The 24,159-nt window shown below is 27.2% G+C and overlaps 1 protein-coding gene across 2 annotated transcripts in view; it reads left to right on the forward strand.

Annotated features, from left to right (window-relative positions):
* The window catches only part of Gasp (Chitin binding Peritrophin-A domain-containing protein Gasp), a 74,498-nt gene that overhangs the window by 2,626 nt on the left and 47,713 nt on the right, over positions 1-24,159 (forward strand). The window lies entirely within an intron of this gene.

Below are 24,159 nucleotides of genomic sequence, written 5' to 3' on the forward strand. Positions count from 1 at the left end.
ATTTGATCTATTATTTTGTAAATCTATAATTTATGATAAATATTCATTTGACCTTAGATTCTTTCCAATTATAGAATTTACTCATTATCATGTTTTTTTATTACGTATATGATTATTTTTTTTTTTTACCGTAAAAATATTTCATTTCGATTTTCTTCTTCGGTTACAAACAGTTAAAATATTTATTCATACAAATAATACACAAACTTACTTATATAAATTTACATACATATTTAATTTTTTTTTTTTTACATTAACATATAAATTAGCAAAAGTAATATTGTCCTTTTGATAAATATAAAATAAATAAGATACTATATGTGTGACGACGAAAGAAGTTTTCAAATGATTTGCACAACCTGGCAACATTCCTTGGTGTAGTTAGTAGAATGCATTGTTGCCATGTTGTCCGTCGATGAGCCAACAAACGGGCTGATGAATCGTTTCGCGCAGAGGTTAAAGTTTAGTTAATTAATTCTTATGTATTGAATTAAAAATTATGTAGATGTAATTTATAACATATCAATTCAATGTTACAGATCATGTTATGATTTTTGTTAATTCTAATCGGTATAGGAACCACCGAAATGTTATTGAAATTCACTAATTTTTTGAATGGTGGTGATATTTTCTTTTGAAATTAAATACACGTTTTAACAAATATTTTACTTTATCTTTGTTTTATTTCATAATTTATGAGGACAGCGTTTTCACTTTTAATTCTCCGTCTTTATTGGTTAAAAAATTTACCATTAGTTTTTTTTTTTATTAATAATCTTTTCAAGTATTTTTAAATAAAAAAATAAAAGTAAGGGAAAATTATAATTATACCGTTTTTACAAATATAATTTTCAACGTTTAGACTTCTGTAGCAAAGGTAATACCTTCATTCCTTCTACATGAAAAGTTTCAGGTAGGATTCCCAGCCAGTTTCAAAAAAATTACAACCAGTCAACCCCCATTGTAGACGCTAATGACCTTACTAATTGTTTCAGTTTTAAAAAATAAAAGAGAGTAAACAGATTACTTTTATTAGTTATTTATTTCTACTTAATAAGTAAATATAAACAACCATGCCACTTTTGACAGCTGCAAAACTGTTACAGGGAATTTAAAAACAATAAATTACATTTTTACACTATCATCTGCCTATTGTCACTCAAAAAGACATATAAAAAAAGTCTGATACATCATGAAAACTCAATTTTTAAAACTTTATATACGAATCGAAGAAATTTTATTTTAGTCAATAACAATACTTAAGGATACAGCATATTCTTAAAATAATTCACGTGACCTAACCGTCTCAAAAATCGATGACATTTACTTTGGAGTATAACTAAAGTTTAATGACAAATTGTCAGAACATCCTATCATTTTGTCTCACCTATGATAATCTTACGAATTCCTAAACTGATACTGAAATAAAGATTTACCAAAATAATTATAATATACATTCATAGCTATATGTTACTGAATAATGTGCCCTATGCATGTCTTCTCTTCTAATATCGTTTATAATCAAAATATCTGATCGCTATAAATATAAAAAGAGCAGTGTTGAATTCATTTACATCAGTTTAAAATAATAGAAATTCTAAAATTTAGATTTAATTTTTAATTAAATCGCGTCGTCGTAAATCAGCTGATTTCTAAGTTCTCAGGTTCAAATCTTAATAAAAGTAGTTAGTTGCTTTTATTTGAATTTGAATACTAGATAATGGATACCGGTGTTCTTTGGTGTTTGGCTTTCAATTAAACAGACGTCTCAGGAATGGTCGACCTGAGTTTATTCAAGAGTGCACGTTTACCGGTACATTTACGTTATACTGATAAGTCGCTAATGAGTTTAATTGTTGATGCAACTATATGTAATTTTTTTTTTCAAATTCTAAAATCAGTAACTGATGTAATAACTAATAACGATATATTATAAATTTAATTATATGGTGTGGTCATTTTTCTTTGATTTTTCCAAATAAAATTTTTGAACTTTTTTTTTAATGTGTATCATTAATTCTATTGAAATGTATTTTGAATTACTTATTTATAGTTTATTTTAATTAAATTTGTTAAACTATATTCAATTTATTTTGTTTATAATTTAATGATTATTATTTTTTATGATTAGTTTTCTTTCGTAGTATTGTTAAGAAACAGTCACTCGAGTATTTTTCAAACCTACTTTTTAAATGTTTTATTATAATTTTATTATATTATTTTTTTTATGTTATTTTTAATAAAATCATCATACATAATTATCTACTCAGTTTCGAGATTGTTTAATATCTTAAGAAAATTGATATAACTTTTTCTGAGAGTATAAATAAATACCCTGCTTCTGGGTAGCCAAGTAAAAAACGGTAATCTAATATTTTTTTAATAATTTTTTTTTTTTGAGTTACAATTAAATACGAGGAAGTTCATTAAGAAAATAACAATATTTTACCATTCTTATCAAAGTAGCACTCAAATTACTAAATATAAATAGACTTTAAAATTTGATATTAATTATTACGATTTTCTTCAACAACTGTATTAGTTTAAAAAAGTCCTTAAATTGTGATTAAACATTAAGTTTAGAATATAATAATTAAAATAATTTAAAATATTTTATTATAATTTTAGAAACAAGTTAAAGTAGTTTAATATCGCTTTCAAAGCGGCGAAAGGTTGGTATATAATCGGAACAGCAAGGCAAACGGTCTGTGAAAGTAAATGGAGCGTCACTCAACTCAACTATAACACACTCGCTCGTTCGACGAGTGAAACAGCGTTTCTCCATAAACAGTGGCAGTACAAAGTACGCCTTTCAATTTACATCTGGTCTATGATTGCATTCTCCTCTTTCAAACAATCTTAAGTTTTCCCCGAACACGGATCTGGATAAATAACCTTTTTCTTCTTCTTTTACTTATTCGTCTTGTTCTTCATAATGACACGCAATTCTTTAATATTCGGCTTCTTGTGGAGTATGTCATTCTTAACAAAGATCTATTTTATTTTTATAATGAATTCGAAAGTTATTTTAATCCTTATAGTATTGTAACTAATAAGAAGTTTTCTTTGTTCAAAAAACGTTTTATCTATACCGTTTATCATTTTACAACATAAATTTTATTTAATTCTTTTTTTTTTAACGAAACAATGGAATGAAAAATTTGTAAAAGTTGAAAGATTAATTTAAATTTAAAAATAATCTTTACGGTTTATTCTAATCCGACATTGTAACTAGGAATTTTGTTTATTATTATTTGAAATTTCTACGGTTCTATTGTTTTGTTAAAAACCACTGGATATAAGGAGCACACCTTATTATCTGTAAATCCAGTAAAGTTCTTAAAAATTTACAATAAATTAACCACAAAACGATTTCTACTAAAAATATATTTCATAAAACAATGTTTGAAATGTTTGTAATTATAAAATAAAATCTTTAAATAATTTCTCCATCTCTTGTACTACATTTTAAGCAAGAACATATTATTATTATTAAGAAAAAATAGAACTTTCTAATAGCTCATCGGAACTAAAACTTAAAAATTCTTTTTACTGACGTGTGAAAACATCACTGTACGTACTTATGTATAAAAGATAGTATCCAAATTTTGACGTGATGAATAAAATAACAGTTCGCCTGATTGAAAATGTAACACGACATTTTAGAAATTAAAGAATTGCTGTTTTTATATATATATATATATATATATATATATATAAAATCCGTTGTAGACATCACATAACTTTCTTGTACGCCTATTAAATTACATACACATTTCTTTAAAATGAAAAGTACGTAAATTGGTTAAAAATTTTCATTTTTTATTAACTTTTTGAAATTTATGTACACAGCCGTTTTTTTTAAATTTTAAAACACATTTTCATTGTTAAAATAAGTCGTAAACGGGATCCAGATTTCCAGTCTGCTAGAGACCAATTTAACAACATGGCTAAGAAGTACAATGTGTACATCTCTCATCTACATAGACGGCTCTGTTCTATTGTTCTCCCTGACACCGAGATATTATATAAACTTAATGCCTGTTCTTCTGCGTTCTTTTGCGAGGCCTGTGCAATTTACTCCGCTTTGAAAGTTATCGAAACCCGTAGCGATGATAGCTTCCTAGTAATTACCGACTGTAGGAGTGTACTTGAGAGCCTGAGCTGCAAACGTTCTGAATCCATCGTCCAGATTATTCATGATATCCTTTGAAGGATAAATAAGACTGTGGTACTGGTCATTGTGACACCTGTGTCTCCTGGCCATTGTGACACCCTCGGGAACGAACGGGCCGATGAGGCTGCCAAGAGAGCTGCAATAAATGGCATCCGAGTACAATCGATATGTGAGAGAGACTTCATGAGATGTAAAATTGCGGGCTCTGTGGAATAGGTTCTGGCTGCTGAGTCACCCCACGGAATTACATAACATCCGGGAGAATGTGCTCGAGAAACCCCTTTCCCCGAGCGACAGAAGAGACCAAGTCATCTTAACTCGGCTAAGGATTGGACACACCAGGCTTGCCCATACTCATGTATTTGGCTCTCCTCAGATCTGTGAGGCTTGTAAGGTTAAATAGTCCGTGCACCATTTGCTCTTTGATTGCCCAATCTTTGGATCCATCCGGCAAAACATAGACCTGGGTTCAGATATGAAATTTCTATTAAACCAGAAAGAAGGTATAAAATGTCTGTTGGGGTTCCTCTCCTACAGTGAAATGAAGAATACGATTTAGTGATTTTTCTCTGATTTATGTATTTTAGTTTGTATTTGTTGTTGCTACTTGTCTATGTTTATTCTTTATTGTTCCTGTTTCTTTATTGTTTATTTTTGTTGTTTTATGTAACACTACATGGTAGTGTTAGTTTAGTCGCTAATGACTGTAATTGTTGATGCAACTACAAATAAAAACATTAAAAAAAAGAGGTCTTATTTTTAAACTAGATGTCCTTTTGATAAATTACTTTATAAAATTACTAATTTAAGCAAGATGTTCCTTTAAAACTAAGTATAAGTTGCCAAATCCCTTGGTCATAAAAAGAACTGAATTATAATCCATAAATTTAAAACATTTATTTTTTGCTTTTAACACGACTGCATCACAGTATTTAATTAGTTAAAACAAGAATCCATGCCAATTAAACTGGTATAAAATAAAAAGTAGTTTTATTACATATATATATTACATGTACATAGCTTCACGTTTAACTTTTTTATTTCTAGGAATCTGGTAGGTATGTATTTGCGGTTATTATTCATAAAAATGTATGAAGAAATAAATACATATACTTTTTTTTTATCAATTTATATGATATAAAAATGGAGGGCGTAAGACTACTTTTGTCCACATTAGTATATATTTTAAGACTTCCGTCTGTGACTGTTATGTATGACGTTATGACAGGTGGGACCAAGGTTAAGGCAACATTTAATGACAAACAATTCACTGTAATCATTATTATAACCATTCTATTAAAAAGAAAAACGTGCTTCATTTAACCTTATTTAAAATTTAAAAAGTTTTTATTTACCTTTGTCATTTTACGTTTAAATTAAATTACACCGTCAATTTATTCGATTATGACATTTTTTATTTAAAAAACCAAGTTTTCATAAAAATTTTTATTGTGAATCTTTTTTTACTGTAGTAGTTTATTTTCATTCTTTCATTTTGTACAGTTTTTAATTCTTTTTTTAAATTAATTATATTATGAAAAAAACTTGTTTTTTATTGATTAAGTTTCTTTTTTCAATTTTTTAGTCTTTTCTGTGATTATTATTAACTGATGTTACCTAATGTACCATAAGAGCTTCAGTTTATTTATTACACACCACATTAAAGTGCAGTTATTTGACTTTTTTTCAAACTTAAACGGTTGAGTAAGTGTAAATTCTTTTTTTTTATTGAAAATCCATCCTGTGCCAGAAATTATGGAAAAATAGATGTGTTAATATAAAACCGCCATGATAAATCCTTTCTTTACAGTAACAAAAAATAAATAAATACAAAAATACTAGTGCTAATATTAGAATTAATAAATACATTAATTTATTATACAGTAATTTCAAATAATCTTTGAAATTAAATTTTAATTTATCATTATTAATTATAATAATTTTATTAATTAAAATAACATGTTAAAAGAGTGAGATTTTCCAAAATAACAATTTATTATATTATAATCAGTCTAGAGATGATTTAATATACGATACAAAATTTCTAATTTAATTATTTTTTCTTTTATATTTTGTTATTCCTTTGTAAGTTGTAAAAATACTGACATGTATTTTGTACAATATCTCAGTACTTTGTCAGTAGGATAGACACCATCTGTAAATTACGTCTATTCTATTATATTTTGATGGCATATTGTCTAGACAATAAGTCATCAAAAGCTACCATGTAATTCTCAAGTATAAAAAATGATATAATGTTGTTATCAATTATCCTTGAATAATTTCCATTTAATTTTTATTAAGTGAAATGTGAGTTGAATTAATTTTTTTGAGAAAGATATTACACTAATAAACATAAACTTTTAAATTTGGAGAAATAGCTTATTATTTCCTGGTAAATGTATTCTGATATTATAATAATTGTTTTGAAATAATTAATTCATTTTGACTATATTTTTTATTAAATAAATTCTTTTTTACTTCTATTTTGTTCAGAAATGGATTTTTTTATAATTAAAGCTGTAAAAAAATTTTTACAAAAATTAGTTTAGGAACACTTTTGTTTTTTATAATTTAAAAAAATCTTCCATACTTTAGCCCATGGGCTGGTGTAATGGTTAACATTTCATTACTGGCAATTTCGAGGATGGTAACATAAAATTAAATTGATAGTTTATCATTTAATAAAATAAAAGGATACATTTCCAATCCTTAGTTGATTAACAATTGTTTATAAGGAATAATTTGATTCATGGAATTCTGGCATTGTAAACAAATGGTATATAACTGTTCAGGTTTGTGAATGTTCTTTCTTTTTTTCAAGAGATAATATATATAAAAAGTTAATTTTATTTAGTCTTAGAAGCAGTAAAACAGTTCATCTCATAAATTAAGAACGTGTAATTAAAAAAAACCAGTTAATAAAACGTTCTTTTCTACTTGTAATAGAACTTTATAGAAATTTTAAATGATAACAGAATAAAATTAGTAGAGAATATAAAATTTGCATGAACTCAGTGCTATCTTGATATACGTTACCTTTAAGAGAAAAGAATTAAAATTTACATCAGTTTAGTGTTAGCCCACCGGGCAGGTCTAGAATGGTTAACTCGTCGTCGGAAAACAATTGTTTAATTACTGATTTTCGATGTCGAAAGTTCTGTGGTACAAATCCTAGTAAAGGTTAGTTGCCTTTATACGGATTTGAATACTAGACAGTATATACCAGTGTACTTTGGTAGATGGGGTTCAATTAACTACACGTCTCAGGAATGGTCGGCCAAAATCTTTACATTCATTTATATTTATATATATCATCCTCATCTCATTGGGCCGTTGGGTGGTGGAGGTTGCTTATTGTTTACTAGTTGAACAGATTGCAACGTATATTAGGAAAAAAAATGTTACTTTAAAAAAAATCATATTGTATCCTGTACAACAGCAAACAGATTTAATTACACAAAGATAAAACAATTGTATTTATAAATAGTATGCCGTTTAAAATTTTAACGTATTTTTTATTATTGGAATATTATAAAATATATTAACTGTTTATATTTATATATAAACTGTTGTTTTGAAATAGTAATAATTAGTCCAGTTATACAGTTTTTTTATCGAAAATATAATTTAAATCTGTGATTGTTACCTGAGTGTAATTTGTTAAAACTAATAATAATTTCCATCAAGGTCTAATAAATTTAGAAAGTATAATTTTTATATGACAAACTTTTAAGATAATAAAGTAACTTAAAATTATAAATGAAACAATATTACTTTTATATAAGCGTGAATAGTAAAATTTATTCTGATGTCTTATTATGCCGGTATACCTTGTAATTATAGTAATGGACTGTAAATTATGATGGGCTGATCATAATTTTAATATATTAAAAATTTATAAGTTTATATATGTGATCATATATACGAGTATATTGTATAATTCGATATGTTAATCATATAACCTTGGACATCATAAAATCTGTTTCGTTATTTTTATAATTTCACTTTTTTAATAGTTTTTAATAATTATTATTCAAACTCTTTCTTCTATCAATGCATCTATATAGAATTATAATCATTTTATGAGTAAATGAGTACTATAATCATATGAATGAATAAATTCTTTTTTATGCAGAATATTAATAATTAATATTCTGTGTAAAAAATATTAAAAGTTAAAATATATTTTTACTTTTTATTATATTTAAAAATAGTTAAAAATTATTCCTGTATTAGTAATTTAGATAAGATTTCCTCTATAACCAAAATAATTTATCACTTGTGAATAATATACTGCGTAAATGAATCACCAACTTTATGTAAAATCTGCTAGCAGTAACTTTTTCTTTTAATTTATTAAACTTAACTTCAAATCATTTTTACCATCACGTACATATAAGAAGGACTTCTAAGTATTTGATATAAAATCTAGGCTTGCTTCATTACTATTATTTTATTTTTTTTTTAAATGTTTATAATTTATATAAAATACTAATATATATATATATATATAATTTTTTCTGAAAATTCAAATATTTCATTAACATACTACTGTTGCCAATTAATCTCAAAATAATATTTGTAAAAACAAACACAGTAGTAGAAAAGAAATCTAATAAACTAACAAAAGTCAACTTTCCCGCATCATCAGTTGGTACGTAATTTTATAATTACATGAAAAAATCTGATAATCTGATATGCACAACATATGACTTCCTTGTACGCCTGTTAAATTGCATTTACTCATTTCTTTAGAATGAAAAGTACATAAAATCTCATTAAAAACTTTTGATGTTTTTTTTCTTTTTTTTTTTTTGTTGAATTATTATTATTCATCGTAAAACTTTTTTTTACTATCAGAGGTTAATAATTATTAATAAATCAATATATTTAAATAAAAAAAACAAGAAGATGAAGTCTGATTCGAACCGATGTACCTTCCCCTAAGACCCAAATATTTCATTAATTAAAAGTTTATTTGGCTATAACTCTGGAACCAATGAAAATAAGTATAATTTATGATATATCGTTGAAGAGCTCTCAATGAGATCTTAGTTAAGAAAAAGTTCAAAATTCAATTTTTTTTTGAATTTTGGGCTTTTTTGGACACTTTGGTTAAGTCGTTTGCAATCAAAAAGGCAGATGCACAACTAGATACTACAAGTCCTAAATCCAAAATTTCAACATCTTACTTCTAATCGTTTTTGAGTTATGCGAGATCTATGGCGTTACGTACAGACGTAACGCCGAAATTAGTCAAAATGGATTCAGGGATGGTCAAAATAGATATTTCTGATGAAATCTGGAAACCGAAATTTTTTGGAAACCGAAAATTTTCCTTTTACTTTGTGCAAGGAAGTAAAAAGAAATAAAAACTTAAAGGAAGATGTAAAATTTTGCAACCGTAAAACTTCTTCTTTCTTTCTCTCTTTTTCTGTTTAGTCTCCGGAACCACCGTAAGGTATTACTTTCGAGGATGGTATGTATGAGTGTGGTCTTGTACACTCTCAGGTCGACCATTCCTGAGATGTGTGGTTACTAAAAACCCAACTACCAAAGAACTGGAATTAACCGTAACATTTTTTTTTTAACCTCCGGGATCACTGTTCAGAAATTGCTTAAGAGGATGAGATGAATGATTTGTAGCGTGTGTGAAAATGCCATGCCTGACCGAGATTCGAACCCGGGACCTCCGGATGAAAGGCCAAGATGCTACCACTCCGGCCACGGAGGCCGGCTGCAACCGTTAAATTGGAATAACATAATATCACTATCACCTGAAATTATGTTAATTCAAAATGTCATGTAACTATAAATATTGTTGCCAACTGCTACAACTGACTTTGTCTTTAATTAAAGTGTCATTTTCCATTTTCAAAAATATCTATTTATTATTCATTTTATGTCTTTCTTTAAATTTATAAATGTAATATTTTTCGAGTATATTAATTTTTTTATTGTCATAACAAACTTCTAAATTATTTTTATAATGAGTGATACTATGTTTTTATTGCAGCAGACGGTCGGCCATGTTAGATACATATCTTTTCTTGTTTTTATAGGCGTTTTAATGGTCCATGAAAGATTTTTCTGTTACTGTGTTTGGTTTTTGTTTTTCGAATTATTATTTTCAGATTTATACATATAAATCACAAATTGTTTTAGAAACAATTTGAAATTAAAGTAAAAACGGGGGATCACTTACAGAGAAGCTGTTTCTCAAAGGGGTCGATGATTCCCAACATGAAATAAATAGTATAAATTCATAGGGATAGATGTTTCAAAAATTGTTATTTCAAGAGTTATAAAAAATATTAATACTTCCTTTTGTTTTAACAGAATTTTGGTTAAGTAATTTAAACTCTAAAGATTATATTAAAATATTAATTATAATTTCAAAGTACGTTTAAATAGTTTACTGTTTAAATAATGAAATAATAACTGTATAAAAAAAAGTAACAGTTAAGTCATATTAAAAACGTTATTTGAATATTAACTTTAATTGCAACAATAATAAAATACTTCCGCGTTTGTTTGTCTGTACGTTAAATGTACAATACATTTTACTCAAAGAAATAAAGGTCAACAACCTTTACCATTAACAATTATCTTTCTACCTTACCCGTCATTCTTTGTCACGAATATTAATGACAATTATAAAAAATAATTATTTTCATCATCATCGTATGATTTAATAAAACAATCATTGTTACTTTTTTTTTATATAACGTAATTTATTAATAATGAACTTGCTTTTTTTTTTATTTTAATAATTAAATAATTTCATGTTTTCTTCTACCGTAGTTAATTGATTTTTATTGTCTTAGAAATGTTTACATTGTAATATTGATTATTTATTAAGAAGAATTGATATTTATTTCAATATTTCGTTTTGTTTTTTTTTTTTACAATATACAAGAATGACATAATAACTAGACACAAATTATTCTGAAGTTGAAACTATTTATTTATTTAACCAATGTGATTTTTTTTTTCACTTTTCAAGATAATCTCCAGTAACAATAAAATTTTCCCATCTATAACTAAGCTTATTTATGCTCGCTACAAAGAACTTTTTGTCTTGATATCAAAACCAAATTAGCACATTTTATTTAACATATTTATTGCCGTTAAACTTCTTACAATGTAGCGTCTCCTTGAGTGGATCAAACAAGTGGAAATCCTATTGGAATGTGTAATGACTGTGTGGTGAGGGGATGAGTTAGTACTTCCTGATGCAATTTGTGAATGGTTTCTCCAATTACCTGAGCTGTATGAGACCGGGCGTTATAGTAAAATAGAATGATGTCTTTCCACTGTTTAAAAAACGCCAGAGCGTTTTTTAAAATACTGGTGGCTTCACTTCGTTGATAAGCATGTTACAGCAGTACTGTTTATTGTTCACTGTTATAGAAAATTGACAAAAATCGAACCTTTTGCAACCCAAAAAATTGTCATAATTTTTCCTGCTGATGGTTGGGCCGGAATTTTTTGTTGACAGGTGAACTTCTGTGCTTCCACTCGATGCTCTGTCTTTTTGATTCCAGTTAATAACGATGTTTCGTCACATGTTAGAATTCTGTACAAAAAGCATCACCATCCTGCCGGTGCCGTTGTTTTAACTCTGTTCACATGAGTAGTCGTTTCCTTATGGTGATCTGTAGACTCTGTTGGAATCTATATTTCAATTGTTTTACGGTTTACGGTACTTGAGATGGTTGCTGGTAATAATATATACTGTACGGAAACTTACTTGTAATTTTTAAACTATAATCCGTCGATCTTCTTGAATGAGAAAGTCTATCCGAGTTTCAAGCGCTGGAGTTAAATCTTTAGTTGGAAATCCAGAATGGTGACAGTCCAGTCACTGAATTTCAACCGTTTTTAAATTTTTCTACCCATTTGTAAAACTTTTTGCGATTAATACAGCTTTGTCCTTATGTCTGGTAATATGAGAATAAATTTTACCGGTTTTTCAACCTTTGGGTATAACAAAAAGGAATGTACGCTATTCAACTAATCCAGAACTTCAAGAGGACTCGCCGTTGTAAAGTGAAATTTTGAAGTTTTAAACAAAACATTATTACTCAAACGGCTGACCAAAACTCAACACAGGATTACCTACTTACTGTACTGAAAATATCTTAATCCTCTTACCAACTAATTTGCCGCCACAGCTGTTTGTATATTTAATTATTAAATTACCCTGTTATATAGTGTTAAGACCAGGTTTCATTTGCTCCTTTTTTATTAAAAGGAGGATCATTTAATTTTATTAATAGAGGACTTTTAAATTTTAAAATAAAAACTTTCATTTTTTTCTTACTCATTATAAATTCTCTTTTTTTTTGTTTCTTCTATTATTTGAATTGGTCTAATGCCCTACTTTTAGTCGGTCTTCTTGCATCCTTCAAAGACTCAACATGGTTTTTTTACGAATTTAATAGTTACAATACTGTTATAAATATATGAATTACAAGTTCTAAATATAATAAAATTAATTTATATTACAAATGAAATAAAGACTTATTTAATTGATTGAACCAGCGTATAATAAATATTTAGAATAATTAAACCTAATCTGGGTTCATCGTCAGTAATATAGTTAACTACAAAATTAATAATTTATCAGGTTCGATTTCCGCCAAGGGTTTAGATTTTTAACTAATAAATAAAGTTTGTCACTAACAAGCAAATTAGCTAAAAATTAAGTTCTTTATTCCTTAATAAGATACAATATTATATATTTATTTATTAATCGAGGAAAAGTTATTTTACAATATTTCTGTATTCCATCAAAAACTACAACACATTGACGGTATATCTAAACAATTAATTAATTTCAAAATAAAATTTAAAAAAAATGTTAATAAGACATTTATTACAATGGCTAAATTTATTTTTTAAGAATTTTGACAAACCAATTAAAATATCCAAGGACATTTAAGAGAAGACTCATTGTGTCGTACGTATGCTGTGTTAGCATATTTGAGACACAATAGAAGTCGAGTCCGTCTCGCTCAGGGGCACTGTTCGATTTTTTTTTATTGCTATTATTATTATTATTTTATAATTTCTCAGTGGTAGGTCGATAATCTATTGGTTTAAAAAAAAATAAGATACGTTCCAGTCACACCGTATCTATTATATAATCCAACACCTATCTCAATAGTTGCCCGTTCTGATATCATATTGTTATAATGTATAGAGTTAATAATAATTGCAGCTCTCACTTTAACGCAAGACTTTAGAAACTATTTGAATCGAACCCCCTATAGCACAATAAATATATATAGTATTTTATTTATTTACAATATAAGCAGTAAAAGTTTACTTTTAAATACCTTCATATAGTTTAATATGTAATGGGTTACGCCTATTTTAAGAATGATATAAATATATAACAATGCATTGTTGATTTATTATTTTTTTTACAATGTAAAGATGGAAATGTTTTCACTTGAATATTATTTACTTGCTCTTTCATATTAGATAATATAAAAGTTTTTGTTTTTATATTTCCCTTATTTCTATTAAGGTGTTAATTTTACTATCGATTTAAATTGTTTTTTTTTTCTTCTAAAACTACCATGTAAATAAAAAAATATTGTATTTTATTTTTATAAATGAATTATTATAATTATTGTTGAATGTATAATATACAAAGGCTTATGTAGCTCTTCTGTTACACAAGATAAAATACATAAATAAATAATTATTATTTGATACTAATAAAATTAATAAGTTTCTTATATGTAACAAAAAATCCTTCTAGTAAAGCCGGGTACCGGGGGAAGTGGGTTGTTTCTGACATACGACTTTTTTATTTAATTCATCTGTAATCTCCCCGCCCCCCGGATCCGCAATTACGCATAAACTCAGATCCGAAGGGTGCCTTCGCCTCAAACTACCTGGGTAGGGCACTAGGCCCCACTTAGGTAGCCGGGACTCGGTCTCGGTCCTCGGGTCCAAGGCGACCCGAGGGCCCACAAAAGCAGCTAGTCGATCCTGCCTAACTTGTATCACTTGAGGTACAGACCTGCAAATGACCACCTTGCATTCCCCAACTACCGAATTAACCACTAAAGCATAGTCCGTCCGGCCCACATCAATTTTACATCCATTGTCCCCTTCGGATAGATCACGTGCAGTAGACTGCTCCACAAGGACCTGTTGCACCTTCAATTTGTTCGCCCCGGCTGTAACCCGAATCCATGAAGCCTTACGGAATACTGGTGCGTGTTGCGGGTGTCATCATGACTCCCAACGCCATGTCTATTATCCAAGCAGACCCAACATCCTCTGGTGACTCAGAGATGTCATCACGTTTAAGTGATGATAAATTATGTTTGTGCAGCTTCATTCGCTGTTGCTCAGCCTGGTAGATGATTTCTCCTGAGGCTCCACAGGTATATCATCCAAAACATCTGCGAACTCCTCCAACATACGAACACGGCTGTTCATACGCTCGGAACAATCTTTGATCTCAAATTTAATAGTCGTATGTAGTCGGATCAGTGAGCTCAACTTCCTAACTTTATGCAGAAAAAGAGTCGTGTTATGTACAAAAACATTTCTTCCGTGATTGAACGTTATTTTCCATGCGTTCTGTAAGCTTCCTTCTTCTGGTACCTCTTCTCGAATACATGAGACGTTCATAAGAGATGCAGAACTCTGTAGATCAGTTTTTCTCCGGCAAGCACAAGGGACTCCAGGAACTTGCTTTTGATTTTTTCTTCCCCTCACCTGCCCTCAATTAGAAAATATAAATAGTATTAACGTACGTACTCTACTTAACAAAAAAATATCGTAATGATAACAGTTTTCGATTTCTTTCGTTATCAACACTGGGTGTACTTTAATATTTAACGAAATATTCACTGTAGACTTTTGTAATATTATTTACAATAATGAAGAATGTAAAACAGATAAATTTAAAATACGTCAATGTTATCTTATAATTCTTACACAGATTTTTTTTTATGCTAGGAGTTAGTTTTGAACGCCTGATTGATTATTTATTTGATGTATCATCAAATAAATGGATCAACAGTACTCGTGTATTGTTTTTCTTTACTAGTAAATCACGCGCAGCTACATTATTTCTCTAAATTGATAAGAATACATCGTTATTTCATAAAGAAAATAAAAATATTCTCATTTTATATGACCAGATCCTGTATCCCCGAGTTTACCGAAAATATTTATCTATAAGTATTATTTAAAGTATCGATTTTTTAACGTTTGCTAATAATCCCTTCGCATTTTCTACCGAAATATCTATATTCGTAGTTAAGTTACATAACTAAATAAATTTCTTCAAAATCTTTTTATTATTTTTCATTAAAAAGCTAAAAGGATTAATTCCTATTAACTATACTAGAAATGTAGTCTGATCATATTTTAAAAATTAATTATCAAACGACAAAGGTATTTAATATTTTTATCCTCATGAATCCTATTACTTTAGTATTAAAAAAATATCTAAATTACTATTGATATAACTTATGGAATATTAAAGATTAAAAAATATTTGTTTTTTTTATTATTTGTTTCTCATAAGTCCTTGATCTATATGTTTTCATTATTTTGTTTTGTAAATATAAAATTAAATGTTATATTTATTTACAGATAAATTTGTTTACAATTCTATTTCACAAATTTCTATCAAAATAATCTTTTAAATTGTATATTTAAATATTTAGTGTACATTTAATAGTGATAATAATAATAATAATAATTTGTTTACAGAAATAAATGTTAATTTATTTTCTTATGATGAATCGAATGGTTATCTTTAAAACAAATTCTAGTTGACCTTTCAGTTTACTTGATTTTACGTCAAAAGTCGTTTAAGTATTAGTATATTAATGAAATAGATTTTATAAAATGAAGCGCCAATCATTTATTGGTAAAATTTACATAAAATTATTTATTTATTTGTTTATTCAGTTTTTGTACACTTTCACGGACCATTTCAGTTGACCTTTTCGTTAAACTTAAAAAGAGTGAGGGTATTATAAATTATTATTAGCTTGTCAATATTTGTAATACACGTTTGTAAATTTCATACTTTAATTTGTTACATTAAAAGCTTAATTTATTTCTATCTTTGTTATTATTATTATTATTGTTGTTGTTATTATTATAAATCAATTACATTGTTTTTATAATATGACTTACCTGTCAGTTTCATGGCTAAAATCTGTTAAAAATTATTATTATTATATTGAATTAAAATTAATGAGCCTATTATTGCTGATTTATAGAAAAATTACATCATATCATAAATACGATGTCCTAAATTAATGTTCAAAAACTTAAATATATTTAAGGGAAACGACTGTATTTTTTTTAATGTTTTATATTAAAGCTTATTAAAATTTCTTACCTACCGATGGTTAATCGGGATGGGTATATCAGTTTTAGTTTGTTTGTTCTTGTATAGCTCTATTTCTTTTCTAATTTAAAGAACTCTGCTAACTGAAATAATTTGATTCTTATCATAATAATTGCTGTTTTTTTTTTTTAATTTATATATAGCCGGGTTGATTTTTAATTTTCTTTTCAATTGATGCTTGCTAAGCATCAATTAGCATTTATTAAAAACAAAACACATGTTTTTTATTAAAAAGGTAATATTACGTATACACGTGTTGTATACGTAATATTACCTTAATAGATTGATTTATCTTGTTCGCGTTATCTCTTTTTAATTATATATTTCCATCGGTAGAAAATACTTGTAGCATGTAGGAAATGCGAAGCCTTACTGGTATTCATACCTGGAAATGAAAGGCTTCAATTTCGAATGAAAGGTGAAATCAGGACGCTTTAACTTATCCAAGGATGTCGACGTAATTTAATTTGTAACAAGTGAATCATATCAAATATATTAAAATATAAGTACTCTGATTCAATTGTCAGGCAACTGTTTATCTGTTTGTTGTAATTACCCTGTATTGATAAAGATATTAATCATTATTCTATCTATATTACGTCTCTATCTATCCTTTCCGGTGAATGCTGAAAGGAGTCTGTCTGTTTAACTACTTGATATTTACCGTGAACATTTTAATTCTTTGCATTGATTAAATACTTCCTGCATATTCGTTTTCAATATTTGAAAATACGTCTATTATAAAAGGTTAAATAGCCCTTTATTTCTTTTTTGAATTATTTTTTTGGAGGGGAAAATTATAGAATCATTAAAATATTTAATTTTACTAGCAGACCCGGCAATGCTTCGCTATTGCTAGATGATTTTAGTATATATGAACACAATTAAAAGTTTGATAAACATTAACAAAATGAACCCTACGGAACTTCACAAAATTTAACCTTCCCCTTTTACCCTTTCACCATTTTCCCTATCGCCAATTCCTTTTTCCACCTTTACCCATTTTGCTTTTCCCGTTTTCATTTTTACCATATTCCCTTTCCCTCCTTCCACCTTTACCATTTTCCCCTTTTTCTTCCTCCTTTCAATTTCCTGTTTCCCATTTTCCCTTTTTACCTTTTTCGATTTTCCCTTTCTCTCTTTTTCTCTGGGCGTAAATCGATCTAGTAGTTTTTTAGTCTATAGCGGACAGACATATCGGAAACATTGAAATGGAATCGTAAAATATTTAGTATAGCGTATGTTGTTTTTACGTCCAACAGATAGCGCTTTTTTTTTTTTTAGAAAACGTATGTTTTTACCTATCACAAGTGTAACATCTTACGTATATAAATAATAGGTGTATAAAAACACGCGTGTATTCGAATGCAACATTGTATCAAAATTTCAAAGCAATCTGTGAAGAATTTTCGGAGATTTAAGATTTTGAAAAAAGTAACATTTACATTTTTATTTATAAAAATGCAGTCAACAATAATTTTTTTTTTTAATAGTTTTAAAACGTATAATATTGTTTATTATTAAACATATTGATCGGTAAGAATAACGATTAACTGATTTCATACTTAGAATAATTGTTTTTGAAATGAAATAAATAACCCGGTTTTTAGTTGTTGTTTTTTTATTCTTTAAAAAACTGTATCTCTATTTTCTTTAAAGTATATATATATATATTTTATTGAATTAACTACAGTACTATTTATTAATGTTTTTTTTTTTTTTATCTATAGGTGATATAAGTTAGAAAATATTTAATTAAAAAAAAAAAATACAACAAATTATCAGATCCATGTTTTGGTTGTTTTAAAATAAATTCATTCTGGGTAAAAATCTTTCACGAGGATGTTACATTATACATATTTTGCACGAATAATGATTTTATATTTTAATATAATAATGCAGGTATATATATATACAACTAACATCTAACATGTAATCTATTTACCGTGCTCTGTTTAACGTGATGATTTATGTATAACTTTCATTTCTCATAATAATGTTTTGATTAAATTATTGTATTTATGAGCAATATTAGGTCAATAATTATTACTTTTCTCTTTAAGTTCTCATTATTGTATTAATATAAATTAAAATCAATTATAATCTTATAATTGCCTATTAATAAAAAATTAATTATTTTAAAATTAAGTGAAACTAGGTGTTTCAACGGAATTATTTAAATAAAAAAAGAAAATACTTGAAATGTTTCGCTCAGTTAATTAATTTAGTTTCCCTTAATTGATTAAATTAGTTATTTCCAATTAATTAAAGTTAATTGCTATGTAAAAACTAATAAAAATTGTTAATTTTTTTAATTTCTTCAACAGAGTAATAATTATTGTGAAATAAAAAATACTAATTATACTTGATGTATATATTTTTCTTTTTATAATTTCGGTTTAAAATTTTGATAATTACGGCAAAATATTTCATAATTTATTCAAGTAACCAGAGCATTAAATGTAACACACAGGTCATGATATAATCTTTTTTTCTATTTCGCAGATGCCCTAATTATAATAATGCGCAGCAGTGCCCTAATTCCATGTTTCTTCCTTTACTTTTGTACGTTATATTCATAGATTTAAAAACTCTAATTAAAATGTCTAGCCTTACTATAAGGCTTTATTATGTTTTTAGTGTTATAATCCTAACAACAGGATCATTTCTAATTTTTAAATATACATACATTATTTAACCACAACCATTTTTTTTCGAAAAAAATTTCAAAATCTTCAAATATTTTATACAATTTAATATTGTATAACACTGTAATATCTTTCAAAAACAAGTTACATTTTTTTAATATCGTTCTTCTACCATTTTTTCTAGTAGCTTTCTTGATTTTTTTTTTATTTTATATCCAAGCAGTTTTTTCAAATTTATATTTATCTCTCATTTATAATGGAGATTCATATTTAAAAAGTTTAATTATTCTTTTTTTAAATTTTCTTAAAATTCATATATAAATTGTTATAACTCTAATGTGTAAACTATACTTGGATTAGTGTGTTTTATGATTAATTGTAAACTCTTAAAGTTAATCATACTGCTATTTTTCAAAAAGTGACAAATTTTTTTTTCCTTTTAAACTGTTTTAAAAATCTAGTTTTAGAAAACAAATTTGTTTTCGTTAACTAAGGTGATGATCAGAAATTATATTTTTACTTTCCGTTCTAGCGCTATGGCGCAGCTATAGCTTTAAAAAGGAAGAAATATTGTTCCAATTTGGGCATATGCGGTTTTCACCGGATCTTGACGTTTTGACACTTAAGGAACTCAAAAAACCGGAAACCTGGAAATTTTCCGAATGTTTGTATGTACTTGTGTATGTTCGGTGTTTCACATCTTATATCTCCAGAACTACTTGACCGATTTTGACTAATTTTCGTCAGATTACGTCTGTATACGGGTAAAATACCATTAGATTTTCAGTTTAAAAGGTCAAGGGAATGAGGCTGTAGAGCAAGGTCACCACTAATTAAGATCTTATTTTTCTTAGGCACATTTGTTAACAATTAAAAAATAACAATAACAAAAAAAGGTTTTTGCAAATCTTACCCCACCTTAAAATAATACTCTAAACTAGTGGCTAAGTGGGTATACTGCGTCTATAGTACTCCCTGTCACCACAAGGAGCGTTAGTGAAGGACTGACGTGCTAAATTAAGTTGTGTGTGTATGCGTGTGTAAGCCGCGTGACGGGATAGTCCTGTAACTGTGTTGTCAGTTTTATTTTTTAGGCATGAAATGAAAGGATAATGTTTTAGGGTACTTGTTTGCATAAAACTCCAGAACCGTTCTACAGATTTTCATCATGTATTTAAACAATTATCTAAATTATATAAATGACAGCTTAGTTGTGTATATATACACGAGTTCACACAAACAGCATATATATATATATATATATATATATATGCTGTTTGAAAAATCTAAAATAATTTTTTAAATTGCCTTTTGCAAGTGAAAAAATTCAAATTTTTTATAATCATAAAACGGAGTATTAAATAAATGGTCTGAAAATAATTATTCTACTTTCATCTGTCACATTATTTCATTTTAGAGAATTGGTACCTCAGTAGTCAATATTTTAATCATTATTTGATACGATAATTATGTGTATAATTAGATTATATTATGGTAATTTACTCTCCTTGTAATACTCTCTCTGTGTTAATTAATTTTTACGTCATATTATTACGGAAACGGCTAAACGCAAGGTACAGGGAACTTCATTGGCTGCTATAAAGGAACTCAGGCCTCACGTTATCAAACAAGATCTTAATTTACAAGACTATCCTGCGCCCAATCTGGACGTACGGTGTGGAATTGTGGGGAACGGCTAGTACTAGTAATGTGGAAATTATACAACTATTTCAGAACAAAGTAGTGAGGGTAATTGCCGAAGCTCCGTGGTTCACGCAGAATGATGAGATTCAGGATTATCTGGAGCTTCTATCGTTTCGTGAGATTGCACGACAGCGCAATGTCAAATACCTGCAGAGGCTTGAGAATCATGTAAACCACTTTGCAATTAATCTACTCGATAACAGCAGATACGTCCGACGGTTGAAACGAACCCATGTACTCGACTTAGGGTCTACGTAACGGTTTGGAATCTAACACCGTCAAGTTTAGCGGTTTCGTATCTAATTTCTTGTTACTTCTCTTTCTTTTTCTTTTTTATTTCTTACTAATGTTTGTTTTGTGGACTATATGGTGCTGAAATTAATGGTTTGTGATTTATGACAGCTTGAAATTTCATATTTGACCTTAAGTTTGCTTGCAACTGTTTATTGTGTATTATTTATTTTGGGGGTTCTTTAAGGACCTTCTTATCATGTGCTTTTGTCAGGAAACTTACTTATGGCTCCGTAGGAGAGCCGATTGTAATTTTAATTGTTATTGAACAAAAAAAAATATATATATAACGTATGAAATTTTCACTAACACACGCACACACATTTTATATATATATATATTCAAATGAAATTTGGTCATTTAATTCTAATTTCCATTATAACTTAATAGTTACACATAATACTTTCTTAATAAGAGTTATACTTTATTTAATTTGCTTATTTAAAAATATGTAACCTAATAAATTAGTTACTTCATTATATATCAGATTTACAGCACTAGTATTTGCAATAATACTAATAATAATAACAGTTAAAGTTACATAACATTATTTAAACATTAAATACCTCGTTTATTCCATTATAGGAGACACTATTTTACTTTGGAATTAAAGTAAAGTGTATGTATATTGTTGCGAAATAGATTGTTACTTACTATACAAAACCGTTTGTGAAATTTGTATTCCATTTTATATTGTCCACTATTTATTAATAGTCAAGCCCTATTTTTTTTTACGTTTTATTATTTATTCACCGTATAATTATTTTATACTTTTAGATTATTATTTATTCATTATATATAGTTACAATTATTATAATATTAATATGTTGTAAAGTAATTGGTCCTATTTGCAGTTATTATTATTTTTAGGCTTATTCACTTTCAATTTTCTTTAAATCGCTTTCTTCGAATTGCATTTCAAATAAATAACAGCAATAGAAAAAGCATAGCATACTTTCAATGCAATATTTATTCTATTATGGCGAAAGTAATGCAGCCGCAATTTTGTAATAATGATAATAAAGTAATTTCTTTTACACAAGTATTTTTTACTCTTTTTTTTATTTTATATATACACACACACACACATAATTATACTAGTTTATTACCTTAACTATCGGATATTAGAATTTTTTTCGTCTGGTTATAAATAGTTCGGAATGTAGAAAGAGAATTAATTGTAATAACATTCAGGCAGATTGTATTATAAAAGGTTCTTAATTTTTTTAAACTGAGGGAAAATTTTCTCATTTAATTTTTTTTTGTTTTTGCCATTATGGACTACGTTATTTCAACTAATTCATCCTTTTAGTTTTTTCTTCCACATCTCATTCATAACTTTACGTTTGTTTTTCCTGGAAATCATTGATGTTTTACGATTTTTTTCTCAGTGGTGTACTTCTTTGATATCTTCTTGTAATAATTTCAGTTTTTCCATGTCTCTTTAATTTGATCTGATCCACTTTTTACTGGTTTTTAGATTTTTTAAAAGTGTAAATAATATGTTTGCCAGCTACTTAGGATTCATTCTTTGTAGGTGACCGTAGAAAGAGATTTTTCTTTTTCATCCGATATTTTCTCTATGTTCATGTACAGTTCATTATTATGTCTTCTGTATTCTTCTCCTTCTTTGATAGTCCCTAGGACCTTTCTGAGTATTTTTTGTTCTTTTATTTTTTCTTTATCGATTAGAAATTTCTTATTGATCTCCACTTCATTTTCAAATATAAACGTGTATATATATTTACTATGGCAAGAATTAACACCGTAGAAAGTAACATAATAATATTTTTTAAATGAATTAGCATTATTAAATATAAATGCTTAAATTATTGATAAAAAGAAGACACTTTTATTAATACTTTTATCTACAGTCGCATCAACAATTAAAGCCATTAGCAAATTATCAGTGTAATGTAACTGTACCGGTAAATGTGTAGTCTTCAACAAACTCAGGTTGATCATTCCTGAGATGTGTGTTTAATTGAAACCCAACCACCAAAGAACACCGGTATCCACGATCTAGTATTCAAATCCCAATAAAAGCAAAGACCTTTATAGAAGGCTGTGAACATGAGAACTTCGACTTCGAAATCAGCTGATTTACAACAACGACGAGATATTTTTTTTTAAATTAAATTTGTGATAATAAATGTATTATTTATCAATTTAAATAAGTTATAAATTATAAGTAAATATAATTGTTAACAGTACCATTACAACGAAATAAAACTTCAGTAAATATATCGCTTTTGTATACATACCACACACACCCACACACACACACACACACATATATATATATATATATATATATACCTTTTAAAGGTATAACATAAATACCTTTTAAATAATATTATCAATTAACTTGCGTTACATGAATTGTAACATAAAGATATTCGTAAGTTAATGTCAAAGTTTACCCTACTTATCATGTAATTTTACCCAATAGGCATTTTTTGTATTCGAAATTAAATAGAATGCCATAACAAAAATAATAATAGTTTCCTTAGTACGTATATTGCCGAGGGTTGATTGTAATAGATGGCGAAATAGATTTTACAATGGATCTACATTCAGCCCCGCCCTGAAAAGTATGTAATTGTTTCGAAACTTTCAGTAGTTACAATCGATAATATTATTTCATTATTTATTTTTCTATATTGTATATATATATATATATATATATATATATATATATATATGCGTAACAGTATTTTTAATTTTTTTTTTTACACTGTAACTAAATATTAAATACAATCTTATATTTTCAATTTTTTTTTTCTTTTTAATGTACTATACATTATTATTACTTAAAAATAGATTAAATATGATTCACATTTATCTAGAAATGAAAAAAATAATAATTTTATTTAATTTTATCCTTTGTGTACGTTTTACTTTTGGTTAAATACATTTAACTGGAATAATTTAAT

Source organism: Lycorma delicatula, chromosome 7 (assembly GCF_047948215.1).
Source record: "Lycorma delicatula isolate Av1 chromosome 7, ASM4794821v1, whole genome shotgun sequence".
Lineage (NCBI taxonomy): Eukaryota > Metazoa > Arthropoda > Insecta > Hemiptera > Fulgoridae > Lycorma > Lycorma delicatula.